This window comes from Sceloporus occidentalis, unplaced genomic scaffold, assembly GCF_023333645.1.
Source record: "Sceloporus occidentalis isolate IW3139 unplaced genomic scaffold, rSceOcc1.0.p SCAF_6, whole genome shotgun sequence".
Lineage (NCBI taxonomy): Eukaryota > Metazoa > Chordata > Lepidosauria > Squamata > Phrynosomatidae > Sceloporus > Sceloporus occidentalis.
The window spans coordinates 41,382,826-41,399,630 of record NW_028316986.1 but is presented as its reverse complement, the minus strand read 5'-3'; the positions used below and the strand labels follow the sequence as shown (position 1 = coordinate 41,399,630).

The following is a 16,805-nucleotide window of genomic DNA, read 5'->3' as shown; positions in this document are numbered from 1 at the left end:
TTTACAACTAAGGAAAACCAGGTCAGCAAAAGGCTGCTGCAGAGTACATTTGCTTTTTTCCAAAACAACAGCAAATAAGAAATGTCCATTTCTAAAATTATTTAAAAGACAATATTGTATAGTTTAAGGAGGAGACTAGAAATAATACAATGAAATGCAACTCAAAAATAAGTTCTCAGACATGTCATAAATCCAGTAATTTCAGCTACTTGTGGTATTTTGATCATCTGTTTCAAAACACAAAACAGATATACATATATAGTACAATCTTTCAGACACTATTCTTTACATTCCTATTCATATCACAGGATACAACTAAATGCATGGAAAGCTTTGGCAGCTTTGTCCTGCCTAATCATAATGCACGGCAGAAGGAAGGTGGCTTTTGTTTTTTAAATTATCTATCCCGATGAAAGAAATATTTTTTGGACCTCAACAGGAAAACAAGCAAAAAAAGCACATTTTAAACATAAAAATAATATGTGGACCAGAACACAGAATTATAGAACATGTATTGGAAATAATATTTCAATACAAGAAATGTAGATGCTAATGATTCAGCACTGAACAAGGGTAGTCAACTCATCAGAACCAGGACTAAATGTATACTTCTGAGACACAGGGGAATGGTGGAACATAGGCCTGTTACAGACTGCCAAAATAAAGCTGCTTCGGGTCTCTTTGGAGGTATGCTGTTTAAATGATGCATGCATCCTAAGAATCCGGAAGTTGCACCAAAGCTGCACTCCAGTGCTTAGGAGTGGAGTGTGGCTTTGGCGCGACCTCCGGACTCTTAGGACCCATGCATCATTTAAATAGCATCCCTCCAAAGAGACCCAAAGCAGCTTTATTTTGGCAGTCTGTAATAGGCCATAAACTGCCAAAAATACCAAAAAGTGTGAAGGAGAGGAGTGACTGAATCAAGGTGTTTTTAGTTTTTTTAAACATTATACAAGGCAGCAAGTCTTGCAACCTGCTTAAAAGATGTATTGCCACTCCTGGAAGATTCCACAAAAAGCAATTCATTTTTTATTTTGTCCAGAAGCATGGCAGTTCAAACAGCCCCTTTGACTCTAGTAATTAAATTCTGTCATGAAAGCAACAACACTGTTCAATAAAGAGTTTATAAACTGCAAGTCTCTGGGGGAGATTAATTATAACTGTCCCTTCTCCCTTGTAAATAAATTTAAATAGCTATGGATCTTCTGTCCTATCATGAAAAGATCTGTACAGGGATGACAAGAAATTACTATGTCATGCCAAGCTTCTTCACCCAGTATAAGGAGCTTCTTAATGGACAGACTATACAGCAGTCACTAGGAAAATCAGTAGGAACAGGCTGGCATCTAGTGGGAAAGCTAAGCACTGCAGCTACCGGTAATCATTTTATTATTAGAATATTTATATTCTGCCCTTTGTAGTGGGCTTTTAGGACAATATACAGATAAAACAACAACTTAAAACAATTTCAGCTCAAAACAGTGTACATGCACTGGTAATCTCTCGCTTGATTTCTGCAATGCGCTCTACATGGGGCTACCCTTGTACCAAGTTCGGAGGCTCCAATTAGTATAAAACAGGGCAGCCAGATTGGTCACTGGTTCTTCAAAATTTGACCAACTAACACCTATTTTGAAAGATCTTCATTGGCTACCTATTAGCTTCCAGGTGCAATACAAGGTGTTGTTAATCACCTATAAAGCCCTACATGAGGGCCCGAGTTAATCCACCCCACACTCTCAGAACTTCTGGGGAAAATCTGTTGGAAGTACATCCAACCAGACTGGTTTCAACTTCTCAAAGAACCTTTACTTCAGTGGCTCCTAAACTATGGAACAATCTCCTGGAAGAGATCTGTCTTATTACCTCCTTGGAGGGTTTCAGGAGGGCAGTTAAGACGGATCTCTTCCAGTAAGCGTATTCACCCAATCTTCTGTAAAGACATCATTGACTCTTCTATTCTTGATCAGAATATTATATCTTATGATTGTTTGACTGTACTGTTTTTAACTGTTTTAATATTTGAAAATTATATGTTTAATTCTTGTATCTTATTGTTGGGTTGTAATCCTGCCTCTATTCACCTGGGAGAGGCAGGGAAATATAAATAAATTTTATTATTATTTTTATTATTATTATTAAAACAATAAAAGAATTTAAACAAAATTTAAAAAGTATTAACAAGTTAAAACAGCTTAAAAGACTACAACAATTAAAACCATATACAAATACATTTGTTCCTCCATATTAGTGGTTTTGACTTTTGCAGCTTTGATTATTCACTGATTTTATTAATATCTTCTTTCTAGGAATATCTAGGTCCTCCAGCACAGTTCTATGGTCAACCCACTTAACTAAAAATCGCACTGAAAGACCTAGAGATTCCCACAGAGAACCTTCCAGTAGACATTAATAGCTTCTCCAGCGCAATTTTATGGTCTGTGTCTGGCAGATGTTGACCACAGAGTTGCACCGGAAGACCTACAGATTCATAGAAATGTGTTCGCGCAGGTAAAATCATAGTGTTTCTGTTATTTGCAGTTTTTAGCAATAGCAGCTTGATTTATATACTGCTTCATACCGCCTAAGCAGTCTCTAAGTGGTTTGCAACTGTAAGCTAATTGCCACCAACAAGGTGGGTACTTATTTTACCGACCATGGAAGGATGCAAGCCTGAGTTGACACTGAGCCCCTGGCTGATATTGAACTCGCAACCTAGAATCAAAGAATCGTAGAGTTGGAAGACACCACAAGGGCCATCCAGTCCAACCTCCTGCCATGCAGGAAATCCAAATCAAAGCATCCCCGACAGATGGCCATCCAGTCTCTGTTTGAAGACCTCTAAGGAAGGAGACTCCATCACACTCCGAGGGAGTTTGTTCTACTGTCGAACAGCTGTCAGGTAGCTCCTCCTAATGTTGAGGTGGAATCTCTTTTCCTGTAGCTTGCATCCATTGTTCCGTGTTCTAGTCTCTGGAGCAGTAGAAAACAAGCTTGCTCCCTCCTCAATATGACATCCCTTCAAATATTTAAACAGAGCTATCATATCACCTCTTAACCTTCTCTTCTCCAGGCTAAACATCCCCAGCTCCCTAAGTCGTTCCTCATAAGACATAGTTTCCAGACCCTTCACTATTTTAGTCGCCCTCCTTTGGACACGCTCCAGTTTCTCAATGTCCTTTTTAAATTGTGGTGCCCAGAACTGGACACAATATTCCAGGTGGGGCCTGGCCAAAGCAGGACAGAGTGGTACTATTACTTCCCTTGATCTAGACACTATACTTCTATTGATGCAGCTTAAAATCGTATTGGCCTTGTTAGCTACCGCATCGCACTGTTAACTCATGTTCAATTTGTGGTCTACTTGGACTCCCAGATCCCTTTCACATGTAGTTTCATTCATCCAGGTGTCACCCATCCTATATCTGTGCATTTCCTTTTTCCGCCCTAAGTGCAGTACCTTACATTTCTCGGTGATGATTTTCATTTTGTTATGGTTTGTGATTGAATGCCTGCAGTACAGGCATTTAATTACGGCACTACCAGGTTTTTCCACATTCACAGGGGTCTTGTGCCCCTAACCCCAGTGAATGTGGAGGGACAATGTGGAGCGTATATTTAAAAGTAACTTGATCTACTGTCAAAACCCAGCTGGATGCCTGGGAGGAAACAAGCCAGAATCTCCTCAAACAATTCATTTCATTCACTAAATGTACAAATAATTAATTTATATTTAATTCAATACAACTCTAACGGTGAATTAGTGAGGCAGCCAAGTTTGCAAACTTATAAACAGTTTTTCATGAAGAAAAATCCTCAGTAAACAGAGATCAAAATCTCATCTAGCCAATATGGATTTACAACATTTAAGTCTTTTCTAGGCCTGCCTGGGGAAACCAGGGACTGAATGTGGGACATAAAAGTACTTCATAAATGAGTTTATGGACCCTCAACTCATGCACTTGGTGACAATGGGAAGCTGACCAAAAAGATGACGTGCCATTTTGAGGTATGGGGTATAGGAACCAATATTCATACTAAGTCTCAAATCTTTCAGGAGTAATAACAAACTTGCTTAAAAGAATACTTTCATTTGAGCCTGAATACATGGTTCTAGCCCCTGCGATTCTTCAGAAAATACAGAGATATTCACAAGTGTTAGTCATAGTTATTGAATGTGTCTGTATTTTCTGAAGAACTGCAGGGGCTAGAGCCATTCTGAAAAGAGTCAGTACAACCTTTCTCAGCCTGATACCACCTGTTTCTTTTATATTAAAATGTCCATCATTTCCTACCATGCTGGAGAATAATCTTAAAGGGTACCAACCTGAGGAAGACAATCATAGTAGCAAGCTCAGGAGTATAGATGTGGCTTTAAGTCATTTGCTATGGAGACCCTATTAATTTCAGGTTTTTCTTATGAAAAAAATACTCAGAGATGGTTTTGCCAGTTCCTTCCTCTGAAATACAGCCTACAGTACCTGGTAATAATTGGTAGTCTCCCACCCAAGCTGACCCTGCTTAGCTTTCAAGATCAAATAGGATCTGGTGGCTTTAGGGTATTTAGGCCTCCAGTGGCACAATCACAATCAAGGAACAAAACTTCTTTTAATGTTTCAGCCATGCATTAGCAACTGAATCTATGGTATAAGCATCTGCATAATTTGATATGAACACCTCTTCCTCCAGCCATTCATTTGGATAATTTCCTGCCCTATGATAATGTGTATCATAACTAATAATGTCCATTATTAATTTCAAAATATAGTAAGCCAGCTCTATTGCATTTGGGGGCTTTCCTGTTCATGCTTCTGAGCCCTCAACTGCTGCCTTCAGGCCTATCCTGATAGAACCAATGAGAACAAGACCTTCAAAACATTTAATATAGGGAGGTGGGTACAACATTTACAGGTACTTAAAGGGACAGGGTAAATTACTTTTTCCACCCATTATCATTCAAACATTGTGGCTCAATAGATTGCCCAGAAGGGGCGGCATGCTGCCTCCCCTTTCCTATCCAGATCAGGGCCACAGCAACCGCACACTGTGGCCCCAATCCAGCCTTTCCAGGGCACAAAAAGTGGCTGCAAAAAGTGGCTCCTTTTTACACCCTGGAAAGGGCACCATAGCTGCACTGCCACGGCTTGGCAATGCTCCTTTGGCACTGCGTCATATGGCCAGTCTAAAGAGGGCCATTGCTAATTATGAATTCTCATACAAGCACAATGTTTACTAGGAAATGTCTTTCATATATTCAGCGCAGCTTACTCTCAATTATGTATAGGTTGCAGGCAGCCTTAATTATTACTGGGGAGGTGTTCAATAATAATCACTATCTTAACATACCTTTCTCTACATAGTATGAAAGGCTGAAAGGTCAGTATATTGAATTAAAAAAAAAAGGTGATGGTGGTGGACCAACAGAGCTATGGTTTTGAAGCTGACAATGCACAAAATGTGAATAAGGAGCAAAACCACTCAACCAAACTGCCAGGAAAAGGAAGCACTTCGGCCAAAACCCCAACAGTACTGGGGAAGAAGTTCCACAGCAATGACAAGTTGAGCCATGATGGCCCTGCCACAGTTCACTGTTCCTGTTGCACTGGAATGTGACCCATACCACCAAGTTCAAAAAACAATGTAATTGCTGTATATACTCATGTATACTCATCTACAAAGATGTCAAAACATTGAACCCCCCCTCAAAAAAAAACAACCTGGGTCCACTTATGCATTAATCAACCCTTATTTTAAAAGGAACCATCCCGTTCTCTGAATAGATTGACAAAATGTGAATGCTTAGTCCATCCCAGGATTACCTTAAAGAAACAGCAACCCCCTGTACTCTCTCCTCCAAGGCACTGATTCTGACCTTTTTAAATACATGGGCAGGAAAATGGCTGTGGTATCTTCCCCTCAAAGGAATAACAAGAGGAATAGGAGTTTGAAGGACCTGAATCTGTGTACATTTGTCAGCTTTTCTGAGTTAAAATCAGGCCAAATTATCACATTATAAAGATGGCAAATGTAGTCACAATTTGCTTTGCTTTGCCTTTTCATCCTTTTGGACGTGTGCATTTTCTTAGCCCCACCTGTGTCTGGTCGCCTCCCCCACACACTGCACAGCCATGATTTATCGGACAGCCATGATTTATCGGAGTTCCCTCCTCATCCACCTAGCCTTTAGGGTGAGCATAAACAGTTATGCCTGCTGGAATTTTCTTTGGCATAATTTTCCTTTGCTTTGTCCTTTACATTGTTACATGTCCCTAAATTTTACTATCAACTTATCCATGGGTCATATCAAAATCCATAATTTTGACCCCAAAACATCTCCGCAACTTATACATGAGATCGTCTTATAGTCAAGTATAAACGGTAGTAAATGTCCAAGAGGGCTGAGATTCTAGGGAGGGAAATTCAACTAATAGGTACACCTCAGTTAACAAAGCTTCTTTATGAAGCTCCGTTTTACTGTCTTTTATTATTATTATTTTTAAAAACCTTCTCATCATTGGTCTGTTTAGCAGGAAGGTTTTTTGTTGTTGTTGTTATTAGCAGCACTGCCATTGGTAAGATGGTGAAGAAAGGCTAGAGAAACACAGACTTCTGGTGTCAGGCTGCAGGAGCACCTGCAGAAAACAATGTCATAAACAATGTTGAGCTGGGAAAGAGTGGGATTTTACTCTAGCTCATCCTACTGTAGTCATGTGTCCCTGCCTACAAAAGGTGAGGTAAATGGAAGCTGTCTCTTACTGAGCATGTCTGAACAGCAAAACAAGAGAGGCAGAGAGATAGGTCTGCCTTTCTAACTCCCTCCATTGCGTTAAGAAAGCATAGGTATGTAAGTTTGGCCACCAAATGAAGATCATAAGAAAAGTGAATGCTGGTGAAGGAAAAAGCCATCCTTTCCTCTTTATGGAAGAAACTGTGAAGTGGTCTCTAAAAGGTTTGACACTTCTTGTTTATTTATGCCAGTTTACTTGACCTGTATTTTATTTCACGTAAGTATACTGTTAAGTTTTTAATTTAAAATGTTTGCTGAAACATGTTAAATTGCTCTTTTTTGTGGTGTGGGAAGCTATCCCTATTCTTTTCATGTTGTTTTTGCATCTAGAATCAAGTTTTCTGTAAAAGAAGTACTGCCCAGGAAAACATTTCTTCATTAACTGAAGTGTACCTGTACAACTTATTCTAGTATCTGAGGGCCCGAAAAGACAGGCCAAAATAAAGCTGCTTCGGATCACTTTGGAGGTATGCTGTTTAAATGACATTCACATCTTAAAGAGGCCAGAAGCTGCACCAAAGCTGTGCTCCAGTGCTTAGAACTGGAGCATGGCTTTGGTGCAGTTTCTGGCCTCTTAGGACGCATGCATAATTTAAACAGCGTACTTCCAAAGTGGCCCAAAGCAGCTTTATTTTGGCCTGTCTGTTCGGGCCCTGAGTTAGCATTCTGACCATCTTAAAATGTACTTGTTTTGGCTTAAAGCACTTAGTAATTGCTATGTATTTATGTGGGGAGGAAGAATCAAGACCAAACGCATGTATGGGACTAAACTTCCATCTTGCTGCATGTCCACTAGACCTTGCTGCATGTCCACTAGACAGAGAGTAAGAAACATACTGTTTACTATGGCAGTACCAAGTTTCTCCAGCCCTGTATACACAGCAGCAGTTTTTGGCATGCTATGTATATAATTTCAGTAAGTTACTACCCAGATGTGCCCTTCCTTTCTCCATCTCTCCCAAGATACACAGAACTGCTGGTGATTCCAGGCAAACAGCAAGCCTGCATCTATATTTGACTAATCAAATATATAAACCATGGAGATGGGCAAACAGTTGTAGCTGAAGCATCTAGAGAAGGTGTTATACCTAGTTGATACAACTGGGCGCTGTACCCGGTTCTTCTCATCTGCTGCTGCCAGCCTTGTCTGGATGGTAGTAGTGGGGACTCACCACTCACTCCAAACTCTGTTTGGTCAGGCTGCTTTTGCCTCTTAAGTGCAAGTAGTTGTGAATTCAATTCTGATATTTTGTTTTGTTACAAATTGTTCCTTTCTTTCCAATTATAATTTCTGTTAAATTGATGTTTATTGTGACTATAAATATAAATAATATGAAGTTCAGAACATTAACGGTGACTTTAGCATGAAGTGGGGGGGGGGAGAGCATTAGATACAAAATGCAAGTGTGTATCACTAGCTGTCAGAGTGTAGCAACTTCTGTTTATTGAACAGGTGACACCAAGTTGTTCAGTCTGGAATGATTTTGAAAGAGGTATGTACACTGTATTGCTGGCAGCTTTTCATAAACTATTTTAATATGGCAAAGTATATAATGATCAATATACATCCCCATCCATAAAAGCAGGAGACACAAAAGACTGCAGCAATTATATAACTGTAACATTAATTTCCCATGCAAGCAAAATTCTGCAGAAAATTCTTCAGCATAGACTCATATATGGAGATAGAAGTGCCAGATGTCCAAGTGGGGTTCAAGAAAGGAAGAGGCAGTAGGGGCCACATTGCAAACATATGATGGATAATAGAGCAAGGTAAAGAATTCCATTTAAAAAAACCAGTATATGCTTTATGCAACTTTCAGATGCATAGATCATAAAAATCTATGGAATGTTCTTAAAGAAATGGGAGTGTCATTACATTTGATAGTTCTGAGGTGGAGGAATCAGTACTTAGGACAAGAGGATACTGTAACAACAGAATACAGAGGAACAGAATGGTTTCCAATTGGCAAAAGGGTCAGGCAAGGCTACTTTTTATCACCTATCTGTTCAACTTATATGCAGAAAATATCATACATAGAACAGGTTTAGACATAGAAGGAGAAGGAGTGTAGGAAGGAACATCAACAATCTAAGACATGCAGACAACACCATATGACTAGAAGAAAGCATCACAGACTTGGGGCAATCACTAAAGAAAGTCAAAGAAGAAAGCGTAAAGGGAGGCCCAATGTTAAACAGAAAGAAAACAATAATAATGATCACTGGCCTGTTACAGACAGGCCAAAATAAAGCTGCTTCGAGTCACTTTGGAGGTATGGTATTTCAATGATGCATGTGTCCTAAGAGTCCAAAAGCCACACCAAAGCTGCATTCCAGTCCTTAGGACTGGAGCATGGCTTTGGTGCGGCTTTTGGACTCTTAGGACACATGCATCATTGAAATACCATACCTCCAAAGTGACTCGAAGCAGCTTTATTTTGGCCGGTCTGTAACAGGCCACTGAGGTTTTACATAAATAAATTCAACCTAGATAATGAGGAAATTGAAATAGTTAAAAATTTCCCATACTTTGGATCAAACATTGATCAGAATGGAGTCTGTAGTCAGGAAATCAGAAGAAGACTAGGAATGGGAAGGGCAGCTATGAAAGAACTAGACAAAATCCTGAAGTGTAAAGATACACAGCTGAATACTAAAGTTAGAATTATCCAAACCATTGTATTCCTCATTACCACGTATGGATGTGAGAGCTTACAAGTTCAATACTTGGCTATGTAACCAATTTTGCTGATCCTAACAAATACCAGCTTTCCATAGTTTTTTTTTTAAGAGATAGAAATCATGCAAGATTTCATACCCAATAATTTATGGTATGCTGTTCTATTCATGCACTGCAGTGTCCAGCCACTGAGACCATCATCTCAATGTACTACTGCCGGAATCTACTTATCTCTTATTAGTGATATCTTGGACTTTTCTAAGAGTTGAATGGGAGAGTGTTATTCAAATAAAACAAATCAAAATCACTGTTAGGTATATGTTAAGATAGTTGCATCATTCTGTGGATCCCAGTAGATAACTTCTTCTCAAGGTGCAATTCTTTGCATTCATTTTTTGGTAATATCACTCTTATGCTTGCTGTTGTGCATATTAAGACAAAACTCAGAGCTCTGAACAGACAAAGCAAAGCAGGACCCCTGTTGCTGTTCCATCATGATTCATATGCTTGATGAGAAGCTGCCTGAAGCTGGCAGTATAACACAGTTTGATTGTTTCTTCCTGTAGTTCCTCACAACTGCATATTTCAGAAACACTAGACAATTGTCACAAGATAACCTTCTCAGCTTTGAGTAAATCTTGAACTCAGTCTTCATAACTATTAGCATAATCTGCACACTGGTTATATTGTTTTATTTTGATCGAACTATAGTCAATAATACCATTTTGCTGCACAAGATGGTAGTACCCAGTTGCACAAATAATGGTATGCTGGGAGTTTGGAAATAAGTCAGATGGAAGACTAGCTAGCCTGGGCATGCTTATAGGAACACACCACAGAATCAACCCCTTTTTCATGGGAGTATGGTTATAACTGCCACATGTAATCATTTCCATGAACAATTGCCATTGTCACTTGAAGTGGTGAAATGGCAGGAGAGCACTGAATAAGGCATTTACAGGGTAACACATCTCATGGGATCATATCTCTGCTTTAACAAGCAAGAGCTAGGAAGGGCTGAGAAAAGAAACAGACTTAATCACTTCTAAACCTATTTGCTAGGTAGTATAAATTCCAGATTTTCAGTACATAAAGTTAATAGACTAGTTGATTAATACAGTTAAATAAGCTTAATATAGTTAATACATACAGACTATAGCAAATCTTTTGACTGCATAGATCATAAAAAGCTATGGAATGATCTTAAAAGAAAAGGGAGTGCTCAAAGTCTAGCAAATTCCTCACTGGTCTTGGAGACAATTTCATTGTCCAAAAGGTGGAAGAGGCAACAAGGGGGCCAGCTATTTTGGATCTGGTCCTAACCAACAGGGATGACCTAGTTAATGGAGTGAAAGTGGTGGGATCCTTAGGTGGGAGTGATCATGTGCTCCTGGAGTTTGTTATATAACAGAAAGGAGAAGCCAGGCATAGTTAGACACGCATTCTAGGCTTTAGGAAAGCTGATTTTAAACTTAGAGAAATACTGGGCGTGATCTCATGGTCAGGAATACTAAAAGAGAAGGGAGTTCAAGATGGATGGGAGTTTCTCAAGGGGGAGATACAGAAGGCACAATTTCAAACAGTTCCAATGAGGAAGAAAAATGGGAAATGTCTCAAGAAACCAGGATAGATGACTAAAGAACTTTCAACTGAGCTAAGTTTTAAATGGAACATGTATAAGAAATGGGAAAATGGGGAAATCACCAAAGAGGAATTCAAACAAAGAGCAAGCACATGTAGGGGTAAAGTTAGAAAAGCTAAAGCGCAGAATGAACTCAGGCTTGCTAGAGAGGTTAAGAACAATAAAAAGGGCTTTTTGGATATTTCTGCAGCAAAAGGAAGAAGAAGGAAACGGTAGGGCCACTGCGTGGAGAAGATGGCAAAATGCTAACAGAAGACAGAGAAAAGGCAGAATTACTCAACACCTTCTTTGCTTCAGTCTTCTCAGAAAAGGAAAAGAGTGCTCAACCTGAGGATAATGGAGCAGGGGACACAATAGGGGAAATTCAGCAGAGAATAAGAGATAGTTCAGGAATATCTGGTTAATCTAAATGAATATAAGTCTCCAGTCCCTGATGAATTACATCCAAGGGTATTAAAAGAGCTGGCAAATGTAATATCGGAGCCATTGGCCATAATCTTTGCGAACTCCTGGAGAATAGGAGAAGTCCCAGCAGACTGGAGGAGGGCAAACGTTGTCCCCATCTTCAAAAAGGGAAAAAAAGAGGATCCCAACAATTATCGTCCAGTTACTCTGACATCTATACTGGGAAAGATTCTAGAGCAGATCATTAAACAGAGTCTGTGAACATCTAGAAAGCAATGCCATAATTACAAAAGGTCAACATCGGTTTCAGAGAAACAAGTCATGCCAGACAAATCTGATCTCTTTCTTTGATAAAATTACTAGCTTGGTAGATGAAGGGAATGCTGTGGATATAGTATATCTTGATTTCAGTAAGGCCTTTGACAAGGTTCTCCATGACATTCTTGCAAACAAGTTAGTAAAATGTGGGCTAGACAAGGTAACTGTTACATGGATTTGTAATTGGTTGACCAGCCAAACCCAAAGGGTGCTCAACAATGGCTCCTTTTCATCCAGGAGAGGAGTGACCAGTGGGGTCCCACAGGGCTCTGTCCTGGGGCCAGTGTTATTCAACATCTTTATCAATGACTTGGATGACAGAATTGGGGGCATACTTATCAAATTTGCAGATGACACCAAATTAGGAGGAATTACAAATACCCCAGAGGACAGGATCAAAATTCAAAATGACCTGAATAGACTAGAAAGCTGGGCCAAAGCTAACAAAATGAAATTCAACATGGAGAAATTTAAGCTACTGCACTTAGGGCGTAAAAATGAAATGCACAGATATAGGGTGGGGTACACCTGGCTGAATGAGACTACATGTGAAAGGGATCTGGGAGTCCAAGTAGAGCACAAGTTGAACATGAGTCAACTGTGCGATGTGGCAGCTAACAAGGCCAATGCGATTTTAGGCTGCATCAACAGAAGTATAGTGTCTAGATCAAGGGAAGTAAAAGTCCCACCCTATTCTGCTCTGGTCAGGCAGAATATTGTGTCCAGTTCTGGGCACCACAATTTAAAAAGTATGTTGAGAAACTGGAGCATGTCCAAAGGAGGGTGATAAAATAGTGAAGGGTCTGGAAACCATGTCCTATGAGGAATGACTTAGGGAGCTGGGGATGTTTAGCTGGAGAAGAGAAGGTTAAGAGGTGATATGATAGCCCTGTTTAAATACTTGAAGGGATGTCAGATTGAGGAGGGAGCTAGCTTGTTTTCTGCTGCCCCAGAGACTAGGACCCGGAGCAACAGATGGAAGCTACAGGAAATGAGATTCCACCTCAACATTAGGAGGAACTTGCTGACAGTAAGGGCTGTTCAACAGTGGAACAAACTCCCTTGGAGTGTAGCGGAATCTCCTTCCTTAGAGGTTTTTAAACAGAGGCTGGATGGCCATCTGTCGGGGATGCTTTGATTTAGATTTCCTGCACGGCAGGTGGTTGCACTGGATGGCCCTTGCGGTCTCTTCCAACTCTATGATTCTATGAAATATCAGAGACTTGGAACCATTGCTAAGGAAAGTTAAGGAAGTGCAAAGGCAGTCTTACTGCTGAACATAAACAAAAATAATGACCACAGAGGAGCTACATAAATTCAACTCATATAATGAGGAAATCAAAACAGTCAAAGAATTCCCATACATTGGATCAAATATTGACCAGAATGGGAACTATAGTCAAGAATTCAGAAGAAAACCAGTAATAGGAAAGACATCTATAAAAGAACTAGACAGGATCCTAAACTGGAAATATAAAGAACTAAGTACTAAATTGTACAAAGCACTGTATTTCCCATCACCATGTACAGATGTGAGAGCTGGGCAGTGAAGAAAGGAGACAGGAAGAAAATGAACTCATTTCAGATGTGGTGCTGGAGAAGAGTGCTGAAGTTACCATGGATGGCCAAAAAGACAAACCAATGGCCTTGCAAAAGATCACGCCTGAACTCTCCCTGGAAGCCAAGATGATGAAAGTAAGACTGTTGTAGATTGCTCACATCATGGAAAGGCATGGCTCACTAGAAAAGACAATAATGCTAGGAAAGGGAGTAGAAAGAGATAGCTAGATAGCTAGATTCAACCACGGGCCTGAATCTGCTGAACTTAGTCAGAGCAATGGATAAGTTTTGGAGGTGTCTCATCCACAGGGTCGCCATGAGTTGGGGTTGACTTGAGGGTAGTTTACAACCATAACAACAATTAATGCAGTTGACGGTACCGAATTACTTCCACTGTGACATACTGAAATTAATAAGCCCCTACACACTTGAACCCACCTATCAGTTGGTACGCATAGTGAAAATAGGTAGATTTAAAAAAGAATTTGGCACCTGTTTTACAGTCACATTGAGGCTCATTGTAACTTTATAACAATGCATTAATAATTTATACAGCTAATTTTAAATATCACTATAATAATAATAATAATAATAATAATAAGTTTTATTTATAGACCACTATTCCGCAATGATCATAGCGGTGTACAGTAAAAATTGAATACAAAACAAATATAAGGTGACAGTTAAAGGAGGCATTAATAACAGTCCTTTGTAACACTCTCGCGGTAATCCTAAATTCACTTACCTGGAAAAAAGGCCCAATGAACACAATGAAACTTGCTTCCAATTATTTGAGGGCATTCCTACCTCACCACCCAAGGTCAGAGGAATGTATGGCAAAAGTAGTGACATATTTTCATTACCCATAACCTGGCTTTCTGGATATTACTGGTGTTCATCATGATAAAACATATATGTACCTGTCTTTTCAAAGGGCTGCAATGCTGTTTATGCAGGAACAAAGAAAACTGAAAGGAGGAAACATTCTAACTGGACAAATCCTACTGTTAGGACAAATCCTAATAATGTTGTTATTATTATTATTATTATTATTAACACATTTCCACAGTCTTAAAATCTGTTTTGTTTTGTTTTGTTTGTATTTTGCTTGTCTGGACTGTAGGTAATAACATATAAAAATAGAAGGAGAAAAACAAATTATGTGTCTAATAAAAAATGTAGTGTTATTAAAAATGCTAAAAAACCTCAAGACATAGCATGTAAAAGTAAATTATCCTTACAACAGGCAGGTACATGGTTCAGCATATAAAACTGTGGTGCAATTCTATACATGCCGTCTGAAAAAAATAAGCAAGACTTATTCCAAGGGCTTGCAACTTTAAACAGAATAACCCTGGAATAAATCCTATTGAAGAGTTTGAGACTTATTTCTGAGCAATTGTGCATAGATTATACTATTAATCTATGTTGCTAAAGCAAAATCAATCCTTTCCATAGTAATTTTTAAAAATTATATGGATAGGGAATTCGGTAAAACAACTACAAGCGAAGTATGGCCCTCCAGATATTGCCAGCCTGCAAATCTCAGCATTCTTCCCCACTGGCAATGTTGGCCAAGACAGATGGAAGCTGTAGGTAAAAAAATTTATGGAGGGCTCCACTTCGCCTAGTCCTGCATTAAGAGATAACAATGAATATCAGTGTAGCTTAAAGCCCTTTTCTCAAGCAGTTCTTGGATGAAATATACAGCAGCAGCACACCATTATAACAAAGTATTTTCCCAGTGACTTTTAACACAATTTGATATAAAGAAATACTGGCAATACTCCTTGCTGTTGTTCCTCAGCTAGCTTTATAATGTGCCTAGACCAAAAAGGCAACAAAAAGCATACTATTTTAGGGGAAATTATATAAACCTTAGAAAAGCATATTTCTGTTTCATTATTTTGAAATTGTTATTGCATCTAGACATACTGCTCCTTTAACAGAATGCCAGTTAGATATATACACTAAGGTCCAAATCACACCACAGAAATAATCCAGTTTGAAACCGCTTTAACAGCCCTGGCTCAGTGTAGTCTGTTGTGGCACCAGAGCTCTCTGACAGAGAAGGCTGCATAACTCACAATTCCCTAGCATTGAGCCAGGGCAGTTAAAGCGGTCTCAAACTGGATTATTTATGCAGTGTGTTTTGGCATTAAAACAACCTTCCACTATTTAGCACAAATGTGTTACAGTACAGGATCTATCATCTTCATAGCTGTTGTATGAAGAAGTTGTAGTTCTCCATATCTGACGGACTGGAGAACAATGCAGTAAAGATAAGCTCCTTTTATTCCACATATTTCTTCCTAGTGCTACCACATTAATTTCCTATGCCTGAATGTAAATCAGGTAGGCTGAGAATAGCTCCTATCACTATATAAATACCTGACATCAACCCTTTGAAGTACTGTATTAAAGCCATAAATGAGACCACTGCTTTAAAAAAGCACTGAAAACCCCAGTATACGACCTCACCGACTATTTCAGCTGCAGGAAGAAATTAAGTTTACAAGAGAAACCTGATCTAACCAGGGAGATTTATAGGGACAGTATTATGCTATAAAGATATGTCATGATCTGAAATGGAAGGGGAGAGAAACACCAGAGCAGCCAATGCTGAGGACAGACAGGGTTTTCTAAAGGTAATGCTGAATCGATGACTAACGGAGACTTCATTCCCACCATTCTCCTGTCAATTTTCGGTCCTTGTGGGCGAAGAAAAAGGCCGAAGAACGGAGGCAAAGGAAACTCTTGTCTCATAAGGGCTGCGACATGGTTTTTCAATACTTCCAAAAGAACTTGAAATCCTTTCCCAAGTAGGAAGGTTTGGTTAAGAAGGTAAAGCCCTTCAAGGCTGCATCTGCACTGTAGAAATAGCCCATTTTGACACCACTTTAACTGCCATGGCTCAAGGCTATGGAATTCTGGGAGTTTGTTGTGGCACTAATCTGGCTTTACCCTGCTTTAAATTCCATGGTTCAATGCTATGGAATTCTGGGAGTTGTTGTTTGTTGTGGCATCAATCCAGTTTGACACTTTATCTGCCATGGCTCAATGCTATGGAATTCTGGGAACTGCAGTTTGTTGTGGCACAAATCCACGTTGACACTGCTTTAAATGCCAGGACTCAGGGCTCTGGAATTCTGGGAATTGTAGTGTCGAAACAGATTATTTCTGCAATGCAGATGTAGCCAAGGAAAGCAAATCCACCCGCACCAACCCCACTGAAGGTCCCCCATCCTCTCCTAGCAGATGGGGAAAGGCCAGGAAGAGTTCGGAGGAACCTACACTTCCTCTCCCACTGGATTCTTAGGCTGCATCCGCACCGCAGAAATAACCCAGTCTGACTCCGCTTTAACTGCCCTGGCTCAAGGCTATGGAAGTCAGGGAACTGCCGTTCAGAG

The 16,805-nt window shown here is 39.6% G+C and overlaps 1 protein-coding gene across 1 annotated transcript in view; it reads right to left on the bottom strand.

Moving 5' to 3' along the window:
• Nucleotides 1–16,805, bottom strand: part of LOC149310655 (F-box only protein 28-like) — a 31,995-nt gene that overhangs the window by 14,217 nt on the left and 973 nt on the right. The window lies entirely within an intron of this gene.